This window comes from Parasteatoda tepidariorum, chromosome X1, assembly GCF_043381705.1.
Source record: "Parasteatoda tepidariorum isolate YZ-2023 chromosome X1, CAS_Ptep_4.0, whole genome shotgun sequence".
Classification (NCBI taxonomy): Eukaryota; Metazoa; Arthropoda; class Arachnida; order Araneae; family Theridiidae; genus Parasteatoda; species Parasteatoda tepidariorum.
In genome coordinates, this window is record NC_092214.1 from 33,759,819 (window position 1) to 33,781,124 (window position 21,306).

The following is a 21,306-nucleotide window of genomic DNA, read 5'->3' on the forward strand; positions in this document are numbered from 1 at the left end:
CAATATCCTCGCTTATTAAGTGCTCGAGTAATTAATGGATCGTAATTGCTGTGATTGTCGATGTGTCAATGGCAGCAGAGAGAAACGTTGTCAAGAGGCCTCTTGCAAATCTTTGAAAAGATTTATTTCTCTCAATACAAGCTGACAGAGTTGATTAGACTAATCCTTTCGCCGTAGGGAACACTGGAAGACTATTTGCATCGCCGAAAGTCATTAGATTCGGCCGAACTGTCAATTTTTTCCCCTTCGTCTTAAAATCGGGTAGTGAAATAAATTTTTAACTTGATTCAAGTGAAATGAATCATGTCTGTAATGAAGGATATAAATTTATCCATCATCTGAAATCTAACCTTAATACTTTTAAGTCAATACCAACTGATAAATATGCCACTACATTATTTAGAGTTGCGCAACTTGATTCTAAATATTGCGCTAGTAATCGAGTTGGTTTTACTCAGATCGACATTTAAAACGAATTAATAATCTAAAATCTAATCTTTTAGAAAATGTATCACAAAATTGTTGTAATGTAAATTTTAAAAAAAGAAAAGATTACTGCACTGAGAAAAAGTATGATTAAAACTACCAGAATATGGTAGAATTTAAAATGTTTCTGACTCTATGAGAACACCAAACATAACGCTAATTTTTACAGAAGCGCATTACTAATGATTTGGATGCACTTAACAATAAATATTTACCACTACCATGCTGTTTGGTAGTAAATGGGATAAAATTTGGTAATTTAATCATTATTTCCAAGAGCAAACTATTTATTTAGTTAAATTTAATTTGCAGTTTTGTATTTTTTACTAAATGCGTAGTAACAAGAACCATAGTTTTGAAAACCAGAATATCCGATGAACCACATTACAAGCGGAAAAATTTTCAGGTTTTATTACCAGAATCAATTTTTTTTTAAACAGAAATTCTATTAAAATACAAATGCTGTAATTTTACCAGAATTTCCCACACAATGCTTGATGATATTTTGAGTAAGGCATGATAGGATGAATGAAATTTAAATATTGCGTTTTGAAAAATTGAGTTGAAAAAAGTGAAATTGACTGAACATTTTGGTTAAGACAAATTACAATTCCTTAAAACATTAAAAAAAAAACTATTATATTTAGTTTTCTAAAAGAGCATTCGAAGAGATAATATTTGTTTCATTTTTTCCCATATCTATAACATTGACAGTGTTTATTCAAAATGAATGTGTGACTCATGAAACAGTTTTTTTCCATCTGTATTAAAAAAAAACGATGAGGTGTGATGAAATAAAATCACACTAACCCCTGTCAGTATTTCAGTTCTGGTAATATTTGCCTAGGAACTAGCAAAATAAGTTTCTTCTTTGAATAAATAAATAAACTTTAACTCCCAAGTACTGTAAGCAATTACTTATAGTATACTTTTGTACTAATTGTGTGAATCGCTGAATAGAAGAAACTTAGCTAATTAACTAAATAAAAATTAAATATTAATTTTTATTTTTGATTAAATGATTATTTTTAACTCTCTATAGTTAACAAAAAAAAGCATGAAACTGTATTTTGATCAAGCATAATTAAACCACAACCTAAAAATGATACAAATCATACTGAAATTCTCATCCAAAATTCTTTATACTCAAAATCAGACTTTAAAAAAAATTTGAGCTTAACTAAACATAACAGAATCGAATGTTTAAATGAATCAATTGCGGTAAATTAATCCCCTACGAAACACAATTTAAAGAACTCACTTTATTTTATTCTTAAACTCTAGCTCCAGTTCACCCAAGAGTTTACTTAGCCAAAATTAAACACTTCAATTTGTAGACTTAAACATTTTATCTCCATATCTAATCGCAAATATAAAACTAAGAAAAATCCAAATGGTGCCATTGCATTGAACATTTAAACATTCTCTCCGCAACTTAAGAGACATTTTATATCGCAATTTATTTGCTTTAAATGCTATTGAAGTAAAGAATCTAACAAACAGGATGTATTACTATTTGGAATTGATACTTTTAGAATCACATCGATGTTGTAATTAGTTCACGCTTATCCTCTTTTTAAACAAGATTCCTTGATGCCATGATAAGGTTTCCCCGAACTGATCACAATTTATTTCTTCCTAGATTGAAGATCCCGCCTCCCTACAAAGACAATAAAAAGAAATAAACTATTGTTTGCTGGCAAAGTAATAGAATTTCTTTCAATTTACTTAGCTATTCTTATTACGATGCATCAATTCTTACACATTCCGTAATTATCTTCTAGAAGATAGAATAAAATTAAGTAAATTCAGTACATAGTTTTTTAAAGATTTTTACAGACTGCTTAGTCTTATCGTGTATAACAAGGACTTAAGCTTATGCAAAACTAGATTTCATAAGCTTTATTTAATGCTTATAACTAGAAGAGGTCGTTATTATTTGAAACAAACACCTTTGAATCATTTCCTTATTTTATATAATTTTTTAAATCAGCATTTAGTTATACTACAGATAGTTATGCGGTATTTTCTAGTAATATTAAAAGTTTCTTAAATACTATTTAACAACTAAATGCATGGTCTATTATTACATAAATAGGGGAATTCCTGCTTTGATTTTCGAAACATATTTACGTTTATTTTAGTAAAATGCTTAATAATTTTCGCTTTGAAATTATTCAAAATAGTATACAATCACATAAATTTTACCAAGAAAAGCAAAAGAATACAGGGATACTATATAGCTATCGTTCTAATCAGTATTGAAAAAAGGTTTTACACTGTTAAGCATCATTAATATTTCAAAAACTGGTTCCTATAAAAATTAAATGAGGACATTTTGCTCTCAAAATATGCTTAAAATAAATAAAACTAGGCGTGTTTTATTTATAAAGACAAGTATTTTTTAAAATTTCTTACATTATTTGTTCGTTAGTGAATCATCCTAGTCAATTAACCAGGGCTAATTAATCTAGTAGAGAAACTATCCTTTTTAAAATAATTTTCCCTCTGGACTTCAAAAGAGTCCTGTTTTAAGGAAATTTATTGATTCTAGCCTTCTTACAAAACCTATAATATTGATTATAGCAATGTTTTAGTTTGTTTTATTAATTCTTATAATATAACTGAGCTTTTATTCCATCTGAAATAACATTATAAATAAAAAAAAATTCTGGATTATTTTTTAATTTTGAAAAAAATTATATGTTACCGAATAAAGTAAAAGTTTTAAGAAAAGCAAAATCTCTCTAATAGTGATATGAAGAAGCATATTAAATCGTAATTCTTACGTTATTGTTATAAAATCAACTGCTGCCTTTGACCTTGCATGATTCCAGTAGAAAAAGTTACTTTGTGCTCCAAATGTGATTGTCTCAACTTTGTCTTTCCAAAACACAAAATAGACAATAGACAACACTTTTGTGTTGATTATGGAATCTTTCATCATTTCGATACTCTGTCTTTGTTTCAACAATTGCTTAGTTTGTTTTCAAAAATCAGATGTAACATGGTGCATATAGGATACCATAACTACACAAAATCTTCTAGAAAACTTAGATAAATTAGAGTAAGCGAAAGCGGAGATCATCCTTTACTTAATTTCTGCATCTACTTTTTTCTCTGGTGTCTATCGAGATGTGACTCGAAATATTGCCTCCTTAATTTTTCCTTGCAAGTGTTTGCTTTAGGAATTGTTGAAATTGTATCAGAAATTTTCACATATTTCAGGCATCGTGACTTGAACTATTTATTAAGAATGGCCTTAATCTAAAATTATTCTTCGACTTTTTAGCCTGATTGATTGTGCAAGTCACCTTTGACAACGGTAACTCCAGATCATTTTACATATAAATAAATTCTTATTGGCACCTGCATTTCTTTTTTTCTTTTTTACTTTCAAAATTTAAACTTTAATGAAGCACGTTCCAATGAAATTTCAAAATAAATTGCTGGGATAGAACTGCTTAAATATAGTTGGCAAAAATGTATGAATGAAAAAAAACAACAACATTTACTGAATCTTACTCTAAATAAGAGGTTGTCGAGCATTTCACGAAACAAAACTCCTCCATACAACAATTTTGAAGTAGATTTCAATGTAATACTGCCCGTTTAGTATGCTATTAGGAAGGGAAATTTAAAAGTATAACATTGAAATAAGAAAACAAACCAACATACGAACCATAAAACATTTATAATTTATCTAGCATCATTTAATTTAAAGATTATAAAAAATGTTAACAAAATATTTGAAAGATACATATTAAGAAAAAAATAAACTTAAACATATTCTATTAAAATGCAATAAATTTACGCAATTTATAATCTTTTATTAATTTCTTTAAAAAATCAAAACTCAAAATGCTGGAATGAGATATCAAAAAACCCACTCTGATATCTAAATTATACTCGTAAAACTAATATAGTATTCAAATGTGGATAATCACAATCTAAAAACGCTTGCCATTTTGGAATGTTCATTTCCTTTAAGAAATATAACATATTCCAACAAAAGTCGAGTATACGCCTGGTATAACTTTTCCCCACTAATCAAAATAAGGGAAAATGTGAAGCTTAGGGTTATCCAAACATTTACAAAGCTGAGATGCAACTACGAAAGAGTAGGAACAACACCAAAACACCGTCGAGAGCAACAAATCGTAAATCTGTGAAGTGTGTCCTAGAGTAACGCCGTAAATCTAGGACTCGTGTCAGCTACGTTCTGTAAACAGAATTATTCTCAACCGATGTGCCCTTATCCCCTTACCATGGATAATGTATAAGGAGTGTGCTTGAAAGAGCGGAGCGATCAATTCTCTTACCATAAGGACTTCAGGGTACAGGAGAGATCCCTATTCTGTACTAGAGTCCCTGAATTGGGAATAGTTCATGCGAAATCGTTACCGTTAGACAACAATTGAAATTACTTTGGAGATTGTCTTATGTATTGATTTTTCACTCTGCTTCAGACTATAGCCTTTACCTACAATTATAAATTATCTAATAAAAATTTTTAAATTTCATATTATGACCTTTTTACAGTAATTCTTTAGTCTTTATATATATATATATTATTATCATTTGAAACAAGCAAAATTTTTTATTATGTCCCTTTATATATTTTGCGTGCAATAAGCAAATGAAATTTTAAAAAAGAAATAGTAAACCTGCCTAACAACTTCGTAGTGAAACCATTTAAGGAGCTTGGTGCAAAAGCACAGTAAGACCAGATTGACAAATCTTCAGCGAAAATAAATGAAATTAAAAATGGTTAACTACTTAGCAATGCCATTGAATTAGGTATAGTAAGTTAACGAGCTAGGCATGCGGATTAAGAAGCCCGTACTGTAACCCATTTCAATATTTTTCAAAGACCTGTTTCAATAAGTTGACACTGCTTTAACAAAGAGAAATTGTCACCAAACATTCAACCTTCCACATAGTTCATTGACCATTGTTAATGGAATATATCAGTAATCTATTATTCATGTAAATAGGGAAAAGCAGCGATTCTGGTAGATTTTGAAAATTACTGATAAGCAGATTCTAAAAGCAGGTCACTATAATAAAACATGAACTTCCTCATCCATCTATTATTATTCGCATTTATAATATTTTTTTAAAATATTGGTCAAACCAAAGAATTTCGAGAGTTATCTTTCAAATATCTAGGCTTTTAATAGGACTGATCAAACACCCTCATCAACAAAAATATACCATGTAATTTTAAACTCAAAAATGAATTGGGTATTGATAACTATGGAAAAGATTTTTTTTTTACATATATTTAAAGTTTTGCTTTAAATTTTCCAATATAAACTTCAGGCTTATTATATGGGCTTATAATTTGCTTTAATACAAACTTTTCTTTTTAAAAAATTCTTGTATTGAATTTCTTCTATTGAAATAACAAGGAAAAACGGAAAGTAGAAAATTCCCTCTCATTTCACCAACCAGCCACGTGGTGTCATTCTGAAGCCAGAAATTATCTGACAGTACGCTCTCTCCTGCATTCCACCCCTATATGCCATTATTGTATAAAGCATTATACGTTAATAAGCATATTTATTTACAAGCTCATATATCAAATCAAATATCAGCCGACTCACTGATACTTTAATTTCCCGTCACATATTATTTCCTCGTTTCACTAATTCACTCACTCTTTATTACTTATTCTTTCATTCAGTCTTTTTCTCACCTTCATTTACTTATTTATTCGCTATATCAAAATCCACTGACCATTTGGCAAAATTAATAAAAAACAAATGGTTACCGTAGAGGTAGAAAATATAAAATGACACTCGTCTATTGTAAATGGAACAGAGTTATAACCCTAAAAAATTTTTGAANACTTTAAAATAAATACATATACCGATTTTTAAAACCATCTATAGAGGGGAATTTAGCGATAAGCTTCTTTTATCTCATTTTCCTATCCCTAAACAAACCAAGCAGATATTTCCAACCCTGACAGATAGTGCGCCTGTAAGGTGTCAGTGGGATCAATATGAATTTTCTGTCAGGATTGCTCATCTGCTAAAGATTACTAAATTTTTTTCCTTTTTTTTCTTTTTTCTTTTTTTTTTGTTTTGTAAGCAAGACGAAGAGTAATGAAAAATAACACATTTTTCGCTACTAAAAAATATTTTTCAGTCATTTATTTAAATAATGGAGTTTATTTAAGTAATAAAAGGGAGGAGTTTGGGAACCATTAGTTAAATTGCCTGCGGAACGGATAAAGTGAATCAAAATTATTATTATTACCGGTTATAGTGAATCAAAATTTCGGTCCCTTGAGGGTTCACTATAGCGAAGTTTGACTGTATCAAGATTAAGATCTCCTCTATTGATCCCTCGACTCGTTTGCAATTCCGAATCCCATATTAAAAAGTACTTTTTTTAATATTTCTTTTCAATATTCCTTAATATTATTTCAATATACTCAATTATTTAAGATTTTTACCGCAATGTGTACAATTTTTTAGAACGGTTGGAAATTTAAGTTTACTTTTATTAACATTTTGCTAAGTTAAATGGGGAAAAAACTTACATATCATATATATCAGGAAAAACTGAAGTAGCATTTTACGAAAACCGAAAATGTTTCTTACTTTCCAAACAAATTGCTTAAAAAGCTGCTATAATAAAAAATTTTAACATTTGAAATATAAGAATTCTTATCCACTAATAGCTTCCTTTGTTTGATAATAATAAGGTATCGTTTCGTAAGAAATTAATTTTTACGCAAAAAAATTTTGTAATTGATAATTGTTTTTTCATGGATATTAATAAAATAATATAATTTTTATAATTACTTTTTTTTCGTCTTTAAACCATTGTCTTCAATAATACAAGGAAACCAGAATAGTATTCTCTTTAATATGTATTATCATATATATATAATTAATAAAATATATTATAAAACAAAACTGATTATCCAGGCACGAATGTATTAGAGATTTGATGATAATTTGTACAGTAACTCCATAAACATAAATTTCGAAATGAGATTTCTAATTGATTTAAGAGACACAACTAGTTACAAAATATTTTTTTGGATCTTTAAATCAGCAAAATTGTACTATTGAAATTTACTCAGCTAAAAGATTTCACAAATGGTAATTTATTATAATGAATATATTGCTAATTAATGAAGATTTTCTAGATCATCATGATTATTTTATCCTCCTAATTATAATTTATACAAAAATTATAGCTTTTTTTAGGTGTTATTGTATTGCAAAGAAGTTTCCTAGCTGCAACAATACCGTAAATTAACTAATTCTTCAGAGTATTATAAGATTTTAATGGATTCTTAATACATTTTCTCTCTATTGCATCAATTTTAAAAATAATTCCAAAAACCTATCAGTTTTAATTATCTCTTAAACCTAAATTCTTTATTTCTAAATGACAAAAGGATTAGTTATAAAAAATTGCCTTGTTTTATTATAAGATAAAATTAATCTTATTCAGATTAATTTATTAGATTGAAAAATAAGAAAGCAATCTTCAGTGATAGTCTTTTTTTTTAAAAAGAAAGATTATTTTATTACCGCAATATTATTTGCTTTTTCACAAATAAAGATGATTCTTTATTTTAGGGATACTTATTAAATCTAGGTCTAAATTATTTTATTTCTTGGATGGAAGCTGATATAAAAATATTACCGACTTAAATTGAGTTTTTAACCATTAGTCATTTATCATTAAATTATAACTTTGCTTTAGCACTGTTTATTATTAAGAATAGTGATATTTATCTTTAACAATAAATGGCATTTTCATTTACTTATTCAAATTGAAAACATTGCATACGTCACAATTAAAAATTTTTTTTAAGTTTGCATTGTTTATTTCAAAAATTATAATTTTCTCTCTTAAATTCTTTTTGATTAAGTTATTTGATATGATGCTTCATTAAAATTAGGTTGTCAGAATTATTTTTAAATACACAGTACCAAAAGAAGAAAAAAAGGATCCCCCTGAATAACTTTTGATCTAATGATCGGATCTTCACTTTCTAGGACTCAATCGAGAGGGTGACTTCAAAAATGATAATTAATAAGCGAAGACGATATTTGAATTTACAAAATTAGACTCAAAAACGTACTTTCTCTGAATAAACCTACCTTTTTTTCCAACGAATTCGGGTTTCTGACCCCCCAAAATAAAGGGAGTAACCGCAATCTTGAAAATATGGTCCCAATGGTTAGTTCAGGAGAGCGAATTATGAAATTGTAATTTTTCATTTCTCCTGACCAAACTACTGGGACCATATATCCCAGATTGTGGCAACCCCCTATATTTCGGGGATCTGAAATCCGAATCAGTCAAAAAAGGCATGTTTATTCAGAGAAAGTAAGTTTAAGTGTCTGATTTTCTAATTTAAATATCGTCTTCATTTAATAATTAGTTTAGTTGAGGTCACCCACTCGAGCTATTAAGGATGAGTCCTAGATCTAATCATTAGCTCAAAAGTTATTCAGAGTGATTCGCTTTTTTATTGCGCACTGTACATAAAAAGTTCTAACTTGGCCGATTTAAAAGTGGATTAAATTAATTTAAAAGAAACTATTAAAGTTAGATTAGTTTTGTCTTTTGAATTATTAATACTAATTTATACGATTGTTCAATATTGTCTATACGTATAAGTTCTTGGGCTTGTCATTATTCAGGTTTTCAAAGATAGCAAACACACAAAAAAGACATTTTGCGTCAATTTCCAGAGCTTTAAATAATAACAAACCAATGTAAATCTAAAAACACACAACCCACCAATATCAAAAAGTGGCTGATTTTTAGGTAGAAAAGATTTTCCAATGGAAAATGGATTGTCTCTAACAATTATTTGTTTTTGAATTCATATTTCTTTCATATATTTTTAAATATAAAAAGGTTTTATTCAAATATCATTTGCTTAAATAACTAGTACAACCATATAGTTAATCTTATTTAAACTTATTTAAATAGTCTGTTAGAAAAAAGGAATATTTCTAGCAAACGTAACATTTGAATTTGTTTTCTTTTTAATATATTTTTAATTTTTATCAATAGATTATTATTCAAATATTATTTACTGTAATAACTAGAGCAAACATAATTTATCTCATTAAAATATTCTGTTCGAAAATAGAATGCTTTCTCGAAAACATAACGACATTTGAATTTCTTTTCTTTTTAATATAAAAGTCTATCTCGGTCGCGCACTTAATTTTATTTCGGCAAATAGAGAAGAAAACCTTGTGTCTTTCTTTAACGCACTTACTTATTCAATCTGGTTTTACATTCCGTAAATGTACAACTGTGCTCCTTGTGAAATAGAATTTCTTTGAATATTGAAAAAAAAAAAGAGAGAGAGAGTGTTCGAAAGTTGAATTTACCAGATGAAATACGATTCACCCCCTAAAGAAAAGAAGCAGAATCAGCGGAAAATCAATTCCATTTGCTCACTTTGATCCCATCTGAATATGCATGAAACGGTCCTACCGTCTCGAATTTCAAAAGCATAGTCAGCTATTTCATGACATCACCTGGAGTTAAGGCGCCGAAGAAACTAGAAATGGACCTTATTTCTGCCTTGTTTCTCTAACTGAGTCTTCTTTCTTCACTTCACTTTTTTTTCAAACGACACGATTCAAATCCTGAGCTCGTTAGCTAGAGTAGTTATTCATACAAAATGTTTTCCGAAAATCAAAATGGCAGCAGTTTGAAAAGGAGTTTTAATTAATTCAAATTTAAATCAGGGAGGAAATTTGTTGCATAAACTGAAATTCTTTAGTTTATATAAAAAAAGCACTAAACATCTGATCAAGATGGCATTGCTGAATATTTATTAATGGATTCCCAGAAAGTTTGAATTTTTAGATACCGTATATCAAACCCAGTATATATAACTTATTTCTGGAAATTAAATAAATTGAAAAAATATAAATTTAAGAATGTATTAATATAACCGAAAATATATTTAAATTATTGAAATTGATACCTAAATTTAGCAATGAAAACATGTTTTTAGAAAGAAAGTGTTTTTCTTTTTTCAAAACGTTGACAGAGTTCCTAGAAATTTTTTTTTTCTAAAATACGAACTAATGGGATTGCTTTTAAGTATAGTAGATTTCCGTTGGATACCCTATATACACATATCTTATATCCTATTTTGAGTATCCTATATCTTATTTTGGACCGTTTCAGATATATCTGAATAAGCATGAAATGGTCATACCGTTTAAAGCCTCAAAAGCATAATCAGCTGTTTCGAAGAGTTAAGGGGCCGAAGAAACCTGAAATGAACCATATTTCTGCCTTGTTCCTCTAAATATCTTCTATCTTATCTTCTATTCTTTTTTTTTTCAAACAAGATTCAAATTTTGAGCTAGTAAACTAGAATAGTAATTCATACAAAATGTTTTCCGTCAATAAAAATGGGAGCAGTTTGAGATGGAATATTAATTAATTCAAATTTAAAGCATAAAGGTAATTTGTTACATAAATTGAGATCCTTTAGTTTATTTTTTTTTAAAAATCGCAAGCATTCAATCTAGATGACACTTTTGACTATTTACTAATCGATTCCCTGGAAAAAATTTTAGTTACCGTCATGCACAGTAAGTAGAACTTATTTCTGAAAATGAAATTAATTGATAAAAAATATATGTTATAAAATGACCGAAACTTATTTAAATCCACTGAAATTGATACTTAAATGTATCATTTTGAAAAATACATGATATTATAGTATTATTATATATTTTAAAACAATGATGGAGTTACGAAAATTGCTCGTTTTTGTCTATGATAAGAGCGAATGAGATCGCTTTTTAGTAGAGTAGATAGGTTTTGGATTTCCTACACAGGAAAAAAGATTTTTTTCCATTATTCTTTGCTATTCTTATTCTTTGCTTATTCTTGTTTGTTCTTTGCTTATTCTTGTTTGTTCTTTGCTACTTCAGCTATCATTTATAAATAATCATACACCTATTTCTATCTTTTTTTCAGTTGTTTCAGTGAGTGTTCCATGTTTATAGGATTTTTCACACAAAAAATTAAAGTAAAAAAACATCGTATTTTTCGGATAGTTTTTTTGATGAAAAAAAAAAAGTGCGTTTGAATTAAAAAAAGGGGTTAAAAAAAATTTTTTTTTTAAAATCTATATTAACTACATATAAAGATTTGATAGCTTTCAAAGTGTATATAGTTGAATTAGTTAAAAGCCCATTTTGCTCTTTCGTCTCTTTATCATATTATTTCACCGAAAGCATTTCAGATTTTTTAAAAAAAAATTCCCCAGGTTAAGGAGTGATGTATTCAAATATGTAATAATTTGTTTTGAGTTTACTCGAATGGCTCTAGCGTTAACAAGAACACATTATAAATTAAAAAATAAATATGATTCACTCGTAATAATGCAGACGTTAATCGTGTGGATTTCGGTTATAAAATTCCAACTTCAAAAACCACATTGGATCTGCATTTTCTTTAAAATTTATGTAAAATAGAAGAAATATGAAAAAAGTGTATGACTCTTCCCCGCCGTAAGTTTAAAACCGAAATTCTACGGGTGAGAAAGAGCCAATATTTTGACACCATTTGAGACTGGGACTTGTGTCATGCCTTTTTTAATTTCTACGTCTTGTTTAATGTTTTTTAGAGACAAAAATAATCTGCTCTAAATGAGGACAGGAAGATAGAGTTCACCCAAAAAATAATACTTTGAGACTTTCAAAAAGTATTTGTTGTTCCGATCGGTGCTACACACGAAAAACTTTTAAAATAACCCATCATTTGTAGATGCATCACATTCTGCTAGATCTTATAAAACTGAAAGCGTCATGTTACTTTTCGAAACATTCCTGAACCTTGTTTCGAGCATCTATGACTTTTTCTAACGTGCCAAAATGATGTCCTTTCATGAGAGTTTCCAAATATGAGAGCCAAAAGAAATCTGCAGAGTATTTTGCACCTTTAATTGAGCTAAGAGGGAACGTCGTCATGTTGAAGTTTTTGATCTGGACGAATGGTCATCTAGCTTTGCCACTTTGCCTGTATATTTCGAAGCTGTAGTCAAAGACCAAATACTGATCTACTGTGATGAGAATTTCTTAGATGAGGGAGTCATTTTTCCATAGTAGTCTTGCCGAGTCTCATACGTATCGTTGTGGCAATTTTTTTTACAGAGGAAGTGCTAACAATTTCATTATTTAATAACATTCTTTCTATGTATTTCTGAATTGTTATTGTGTTTGGTTTAAAATTCTCTAAATTATAACCACTTAAATAAAAGTTTTTCCCATCTAACTTTAATGAAGAGGGTGGTTGAGAATGCAGGTGTTATTTTGTACCGAATAAATTAGTAGCAGCAACAAGAAATGATACACAACATAGAACTACTTTTCAGTAACTTCAAAGGAACAAAAGATTTTTCCAGTACTTAGAACTAGCACTTTGAATATAGAAATGAATTAAAAAAAACTTACAATTAATAAAAAAAGGAAAACTGACAAAAAATTATGATACTGCTGAAAAACGAGAGGATCTATGCCTTTTCCCTACGTACACCCTTCACTACACTGCTCACACGAAACTTATTAAGAATTGTTTGCTCTTATAAGTGCTGAGCTAACGAAAACGAGTTTCATTCTAACTACCATACTCCGGATGGTCATCGTGGCAGCAAATAAGTAAATTGTCTCCTTCTTACATCGAGGCTAACGCATCCGAACGCATTACGACTTGTGTATAGCAGATTAAAATTACTGATAATAATTTTTGTATGCCATAGCTTATTATAAAAAATGAAAAATAAATATCAACCTATATAACTCTTTAAAAGCCTTAGAAATAGAAAATTCCATAAAATGTTATAATCTAAGAAGAAAAATTTAATTTCAAAATTTTAACTATGCAATCATAGAGCTACCTGACTAGACATCTTTAGAAATCTTTCCATTATTAAACTGTCGAGGAAATTGTAGGCCTTAAAAATATTTATACTTCAAACAAACGCAATAGTTTCTATCTTCTCAATTTATAATGATATTTCTATGTCATAAAAAAAATCTAATTCTCTATCAGCGTTGCAAATGGAACCGATAGTTCACTTTTAGTGAATGGGTTTCTTTCCATGATGCAACATTTCCTAACTAAATTAGCTTTATAAAAATAGCTATACTTCAGAGGAATAGAAAATATATTTTGAAGTAAACGCGTCAAAAATAACAAATTCCCCCCTGCAGAAAAAAAATACTAAAGGTTTTATGCGATTTCTGATTAAATGTAAGTTTTCTAAATTTAACGTGTAATCACACATGTAAATGGAGAGATTTTCAGATCGATTTTTCTCTTACTCGATTCCATTCGTTTCGTGTGCCATTTGAGAGATCTGGAGAACATAAAGAGGTGATTAAGGAAAAAATACATTAATGGCCAATTATGGTATAATTTTACGTAACAGTAAAGCAAAATTATTAACAAGCTTTATTCCCATTAGATACAAAAGTAGCTACGTACGGGAATAATAAGTAACAATGAACTGTTAATATATTAATGATTTTAGAAATATATACATACTTAGAACGATTCAGTAATTAAAACGCAAAAAGATTGATTGATGGTCTTAAATTTATCATATTAAAGTAAAATGGAGATTGCTCCAATGTAATATTTAAGTAGACTTTTTATTTATTGAATTTTTGTTTTTCTTCATAAAGTAATGAACACGAGGATTTTTCCAGTGTTTGAGTAGAGAAAACCCCATTTTTTTTTCAGAATGTTTGTAATTAAATAAAACATACTAAATTCAAAAATGTTCAGCGTCAACATTTCTTAATGGTAAAGATATTTTGAAAACAGGACATTTGTGAAAAATTTCTGTGGCGAGTTGTTAAATATCCCTCCTGTTGGTGAATGGTGGGTATCACACTTTCGATTTTGAAAGAAGGAAATAATATTGTTGTTGTTCTCGTCTGCCATTAAGGCAAGGGGTGCGATTTTCCTTGTTTTCTAGCAGCGCCATCTATGCACAAGATTCAGACTTATACCACACCCATACATCACATCCGTTTATAGTGAGGACCTATTAATACATCGCAATTTTGACCTGAACTATAGAGCGATCAATCTCCAATTCAGTACCTCATGAGGTATTATTTGTAGTGGGAACATGGAAGACTTTGTGACCAGATAGATTTAACATGCACCAGTCACCATTTACTACACGGGGAGGAAATAGTATTTAAATATTGTTATAGAGGTAAATTCTATTCTTAGGTCTCCTTTGCCGATTGGCTCAATTTGTGGAGCTCTTCTTGTGTGGGTCTTTAGTTTTTCGTTCCGAAATTGTTTGGGGCTTACGTGCTGTCACGGTGATACGTCAGAAGTTTACGAACGGACCTTAAGAGCTCAGAGCGTCGAATTGAAATAGTTATCGAAATGAATATATCGTTTCACATGTACTGTTTTAAACGATCATTTATCCGAGAAACTGATTTTTTTTCTTCTTTTTTTTTTTTTTTTACTCGCAGAATCGAATAAGAGTGAATTCGAAAAGGTAGAACTAATAATTTAAGAGAAATGATGGTTTTATGTGCAGAAAGCACATGTTTGACTTGTCCTTATTTGTGCATATCATATTGTTAGCTATGCAAATGATGTAATGTAACTTATGTTTCCTTACGATGAATCAAATGAAATCTAACACAAGTCACTAAAATTTACAGTTTAGATGCCCCAAGTGTTTTATATACAAAACTTACTGTTTTTAACTTTTAAATATATACACTTTTGCCATTGCAATCCAATGGCTGTCTAGACAAGTTAGGTATTCTTTCCTTTAGATATTTTTTATTTACTTATTCTGAAATAAAACCATAGGGCAAATAGTTTAGAAAATGTAGGAGTTTTATTCATAAAATATTAATCTGCACTATGATTCAATTTGAACATCAAAATTTTCAAGTTTAATACCTTTGAATGGTTTCTGCCGATTTGCCCTGTATTATAGTTTAAAGTTCTAAAATTTTATTTTAACGTTGAACCTGTTTTTTAAAAAAATGTATTTCTTAAAAAGTAGAAGCGTTTATGAAATAGAAACGTTTTATTTTTCTTTCTAAGGAAATATAATATTTATTCCGTTTCAACATGAAAAATAACTTACGTCAAAAATCTTTATAATTTTCAAATTTATCAGTCTAGTAAACGTAAACAATTTTGACATACTTACACACATTAAACTGTATCCACTATTTTAAAGTCTTTGTCAAAATAATATCACTCAAAAAAAAAAACTTTTTGATTAATCTTTGAAAAGAAAAGGTAAATATGTTTCGTTACTCGAAAAATGATACTTTCAAGAGGATGTCATAAATCATTTCAATTGCTAACTTCAGCTGAAAATTTGTAATAAAAATAAGTATAAAAAAGGATTTTCTTACCTTAAAATTTTAACGCGTGTAAGGATTTTTTTAAAGTATACCTTTAGAAGAAGGAAAACCCTTTGTTAAAATTTATTTTTGCTAATTAATATTTGTCATTGCTTTTACTTTCACGCAATTTTAGAGATTGATTGCAAGTTGAATTTAAACGCACACAATCAGAATGTGACTGCACTGCGCCAAATTTACGCTTTTGCATACTCAAAGCAAGTGAATCTGAAGGAGCTATAAACTGAAACAAAACAGATGTGTATATGCATATATAGCTCTGTGAATACACTTACAAGTTTGAGTATTAGGCAAAACGTCTAACAAGTAAGCAAAGTTATTTGTAAAAGAGTTCCAGCTATATTTCATGATACTCAGTAAGCCTGCGCTGTAAAACAATATTATAGCGCATCTCAACATCAAAACTGGTGGCAACTATTTACACCAAATTGGTGTAACTCTGGTCTTCAGAGTAGTGAAACACCAAGAACGTTTTTTTTACACAACTCGGTGTAAAGTAGAACTTACCATATGTAAGTAGAATTTCCCCTCCCCCCATTTTCTGTGTTCAGTAGCACTAAAATTTATAATTACAATAAACTATGATACAAATTTAAGTCAGTTATTTTTATGATGCAGATATCAAATAAGAATTATCAATTTAGGAGGATTATCAAGGCACGAATTCTTAAAATAATCTTTGTCTCTTAATCAACCATACGCACAGCACAGAGAGAATATTAAGAGGAATTCAAACTAGGCTTATTAAAATAGAAGCAAATATTAATTAAACAATTTAAATTTATTTATTACTATTAACAGATTTGTGTATATCTTCTTATGCGAGCATAAATTCTTTTTACTATGTAACTAAAAGAATCCGTGCTCTTTTATAACAGTTACCCCTGTTTTCGAGGAATGTTTGGCTGCGTGCAAACTTTAACCTTCTCGTGCTGCATTGTAAACAATCTAAGGTTGTCTTCGGACAATTTCCACATGCACGTCAAACTTGGCGAAAATAATTTTCGGAATTTTGGAATTTTTTTTAGTTTGTTGAAAGCTATCTCAATAATCGATGTTCAACTTTTAATTCACCCTTCTAGAGTCTATATCACTTGATCTGATATTAAATTGAAATAAAGTATTCATTCACATAATTCTTGAAGTTTTTCAATACTGAATTTGTATAGGTACTACATCACAATTTTTACAATGTAAAACCTACTGGATAAAACTCTACATGTTTCTACATGCATTGAACTCTACATGTTTTCCAACTCCACATGTTATTCGATTCTACACTCTCAGATTTTGATGAATATCAGTGTATTGGCTATGAATAAAGTAATTGGCTGTGAACAGAAGAATAAAATAACTAAGTGAATTTGATGAAGGGATAAGATGCGTTAGGTGCATACAGTGGTTCCATGAAATATATACACACTTAGAAAACCTTTGCCAACAATGTGGCATATTATTTCGAAAATAATGATAAAAATATGTACTGTAGATTTTGTTTATTAGATTATTTTCCATGATAAATTCATTCTTTTTAACTTATCATGTATTTCATGTTAAATTGAATGAAATATGTCATTTCCTGTACTTTAACTTCACGTTTCTAATACTCTAATGGATGGTTAACTGATCAAGACATTGTGGATAATTCCATTTTTTTATAATATTTTGTTCTCAATATTTCATTAATTTTCACAAAAAATATTTTTAGCACTTGTAAGAAAATTTAAAACATACATAAACAGTAGTTGTATCGCTATTCTTAGTACTTTTTTCGATTCAATAAAACTATGGCCATCTATTCTAGACTATACACATTTGGAAACATTCTCATAAACTTCATAACTCTATTTTACGAACTTCAAATTAGGATAAAGAGTTTGCGTATAAAGTTTTATGAGATATTGTCTTAGTACAAAATAGTTCTTCAGAAATGAAGGATTAAAAATAAGTTTTCAAATTTTAAGACTCAAAATAATCGACCGATTTTGCTCAAATTTTGCATTTTGACATTTAACATTGCATAGCTTAAAATGGTGTACAAATTTTATTTTTATATCTTACAATTCAATTTTTTTAACTACTAAGAACTGACAAAACGAAAATTAAATAATTATCAAAACAATTTTTGCTTGGATATCTTCGCATAAATGAATTTCTTAATTGTGTGTAAAATTTCGTTCAATTCGCTTATAAAGTTCTCAAAGTGTGAAAAAATACTCAAAAACGAAATTAGCATTATTCTCAAACGGTTATTTTCCTGACTAAACTATTGAAACTATATATTCTAGAATGCAAAAATCGGAATCCGTCAAAAATTCATGCTTATTCATCGAAAGTGAGTTTTTGTGTCTCATTCCTCACTTAATAATTAGCACTAATTAATTGACATATTTTGTGGTCGTTCCTTTGAGCTAATGAGATTGACACTTAGTTAACGAAAATCCAATTATTCGAACAGAGGTTAGAGACTTAGCTTTTTTATTTTTTTTAAATTTTGATCACTGTACACCCATCTTGATTTAGAAATTTATGCAGAATTGTGTACTACTTATTGTATTGCAAAGGAAGCCATAATGTATGCAAAATATATTGAACAATAAAAGCACAAATATTTAAACCAAACCTTATGTCTTGTGTTTAATACCATTATGATAAGCCAAGTAAGAAGGAAAACTTGTTTTTTTTGTAATTATTGAAATCATTATTCAAATTATTCATTAAAGGGTAATGAAAATTTTAAAAAAAACTAGTTCACGCAATTGAAAATTTCTATTCTCTAATGTAATCTAATATTTATTGAAATTCAGCATTATCATATGCAGCAAATATGATTTTAAGCTAAACCATTACATAATGGGTTATGCATAAATTTTTATTGGTAATAAGAAAACTTCTCTAGTAATAATTTCAGAAAAAAAGTTATTTCTCTGTTGTGTATTTTATTGAGAATTGCGGGTTAAAATTAAGCCGTTTTATTATTTTTTTTTCAAGTTTTCTGTAAATTATGAGTAATTATTTTCCTTTTCCTGGAACGATTATAATTAAAATCAGCTCAATTTCTTCTCTTTTATCTTAAAAATAAATTTAAAAAGCTTATCTGATCTAGTAAGTTTTGGATATTTTGGAAAATAAAATTGAATTATCTTAAAATGTTAACTATTATCAACAAATTATTTTACTTTAATTTTTTGAAAATTCTTGCTATATATTAAGATTAAAAGACTATTTATTAAATGCGAAGAAATACATTTATTATGTTAGCTTTTAAAATAAATTTATAATTTCATGTTGCAACTTAATTTATAATACAGAACGTTTGATTTCACGATTGGAAATTTTCTTAATTTAAATTTATCAATCTTGCTCTATTGCGAATAATCAAATTAATTCTCTGAATTATAAATTGAATGCATCTTGTACAACTATATTTCCTTAAAAGAAATAGGCTTTCAATGAAAATATAACTTTCATACCTTGAGACGATCAAAAGCACAAGGATATTTAAAACCAAATTAATATTACGAATATTTAGTATGCTTTCCTTATAGTTAATTAAACTTTTCATAAAAGTAGTGGCATTAAAGTATTTAATTCATCTGACAAGATAATTTTATAATAATATTTAGTATGACTCAAACATCTGTTAAACAACCATCACAGTTCAATTTAAAAAAACTTAAAACATGTTTTAAACATGTAGACATGTTTCAAACATGTAAAGTTACATGTCTTAAAACATGCAACTTAAAACATGCAACTTAAAACATGTAAAATAACTTAAATCTTATTTTTTGTTTATTGCAATCCAAACGCAAACCCATAAACACGTATCGCAAATGCAAAATAAATTTTGCAAGGTTTATTTTATTTACTAGGTTTTTACAAAAATTGAACTTTTCATAAAGGTAGTAGTATTAAAGTATTTCATTTCCTCCGACAAGTATTATAATAGTCTGTATGATGCAAGTATCCTTTCAACAACCACCACAATTCAATTTTAAACAACTTGAGACATGTCTTCTTAAATCTAATTTGTCTTTATTGAAAACCGAGCTCAAACCACATAGACAAAATAAACTTCACTCAGTTTATTTTGTATATTAGTTTTGTACAAAATACTTTTCCAATTGGGTACTCTGTAGCTCACTAATGGTGATCTTCTGTATGGAGATTCCACTCCCTTGTCGAATAAAGTTAACACAATTTTAATTGAACAATAAAAAATAGAAATTGAAACCACAAAGATAATATTAAAATCTGCATTTGAGATCTTATTTGTTTAGAATAGCATTTAATATGATTTCTTCACAATTAAAAAATACTTAAATCAAATCTTTAATTTGGTGGAAAGGTGTCTGAAAGTCGGGAAACGCACAAATTTCGAAAAATATACATTAGTTAAAAACTCTAAAAATGCACTGGTGAAATATTTCCAAAAGATGCATTTAATGGTACTAAACTTGACCCCCAATATCTAGGAGTGAGTCTGCAACAACAGCAAAATCTTAAAAGGACAACAAAAAAAAATAAATGCGGGTTTGAACGGTCCAAAAAAAATACCTCAATTTGAACTACAACTTTTAGAATTTTGGTTTACCTATAGCACTGTAATTGCAAAACACATCATAAAAATCATATTATAAAAATCATATTATAAAAATCATATCACAAAAATCATATCACAAAAATCATATCACAAAAATCATGTCAATCATGTCATAAAAATCATATCATAAAAACCATATAATACAAACCATATAATAAAAGCCATATAATAAAATTTGTAATTATATATGTATAGAATGTATTTTGCGAAAAGTATTTGGTCAGGATTTGCCTAATTGATTAACTATAGGAATGCAGAAAGTTGGAATAAATTTCATGTATTTCTGTAAAATCATAATAGGAGGAAAAACCAGCACTGTGGTATAACACATCCTAGGAGTACGAATAAATCTATTTTTCCAAGATAAAACAAAAGCAAAAAATTAAGTGAATACGAATTTCTTATAAAATTATAAAAATAGTATCAAAAATTGATTATGATAATATAGTGTAATAAATATTACTGATTAATAGATAATAAATTTTGATTTCTTAAGCAATAAAAAGAAATATATCATTTGACAGTACATTTATAGTTAACAAACCTGATGAAAAGAGAAAAATATTAACAATTTGACAACTTGCTTTCGGAAATGTTTAAAAGGTATGAGCACTTAAAGTACAAAAGAATTAAGAAGCAGATATAAAATGTTTTCAAGCTGAAAGAATTTAATGTGTTAGTTGATTAGTTGTAGAACATCTTGCTTAAAGCTCACATGTCATTTTTATAAAAGACTTAACTGCCTGAGGATACAAGAAACTTCTATTTAAA

General features: G+C 28.3%; 1 long non-coding RNA gene across 1 annotated transcript; it reads right to left on the reverse strand.

Moving 5' to 3' along the window:
* Positions 1-832: 832 nt before the first annotated feature.
* On the reverse strand, positions 833-21,150 carry LOC139427059 (uncharacterized). Its single transcript, XR_011638214.1, has 3 exons — positions 21,080-21,150; positions 4,002-4,106; positions 833-2,146 (listed from the first exon to the last, which is right to left on the reverse strand). It is a non-coding gene; the product is annotated as an uncharacterized lncRNA (long non-coding RNA).
* Positions 21,151-21,306: the final 156 nt, after the last annotated feature.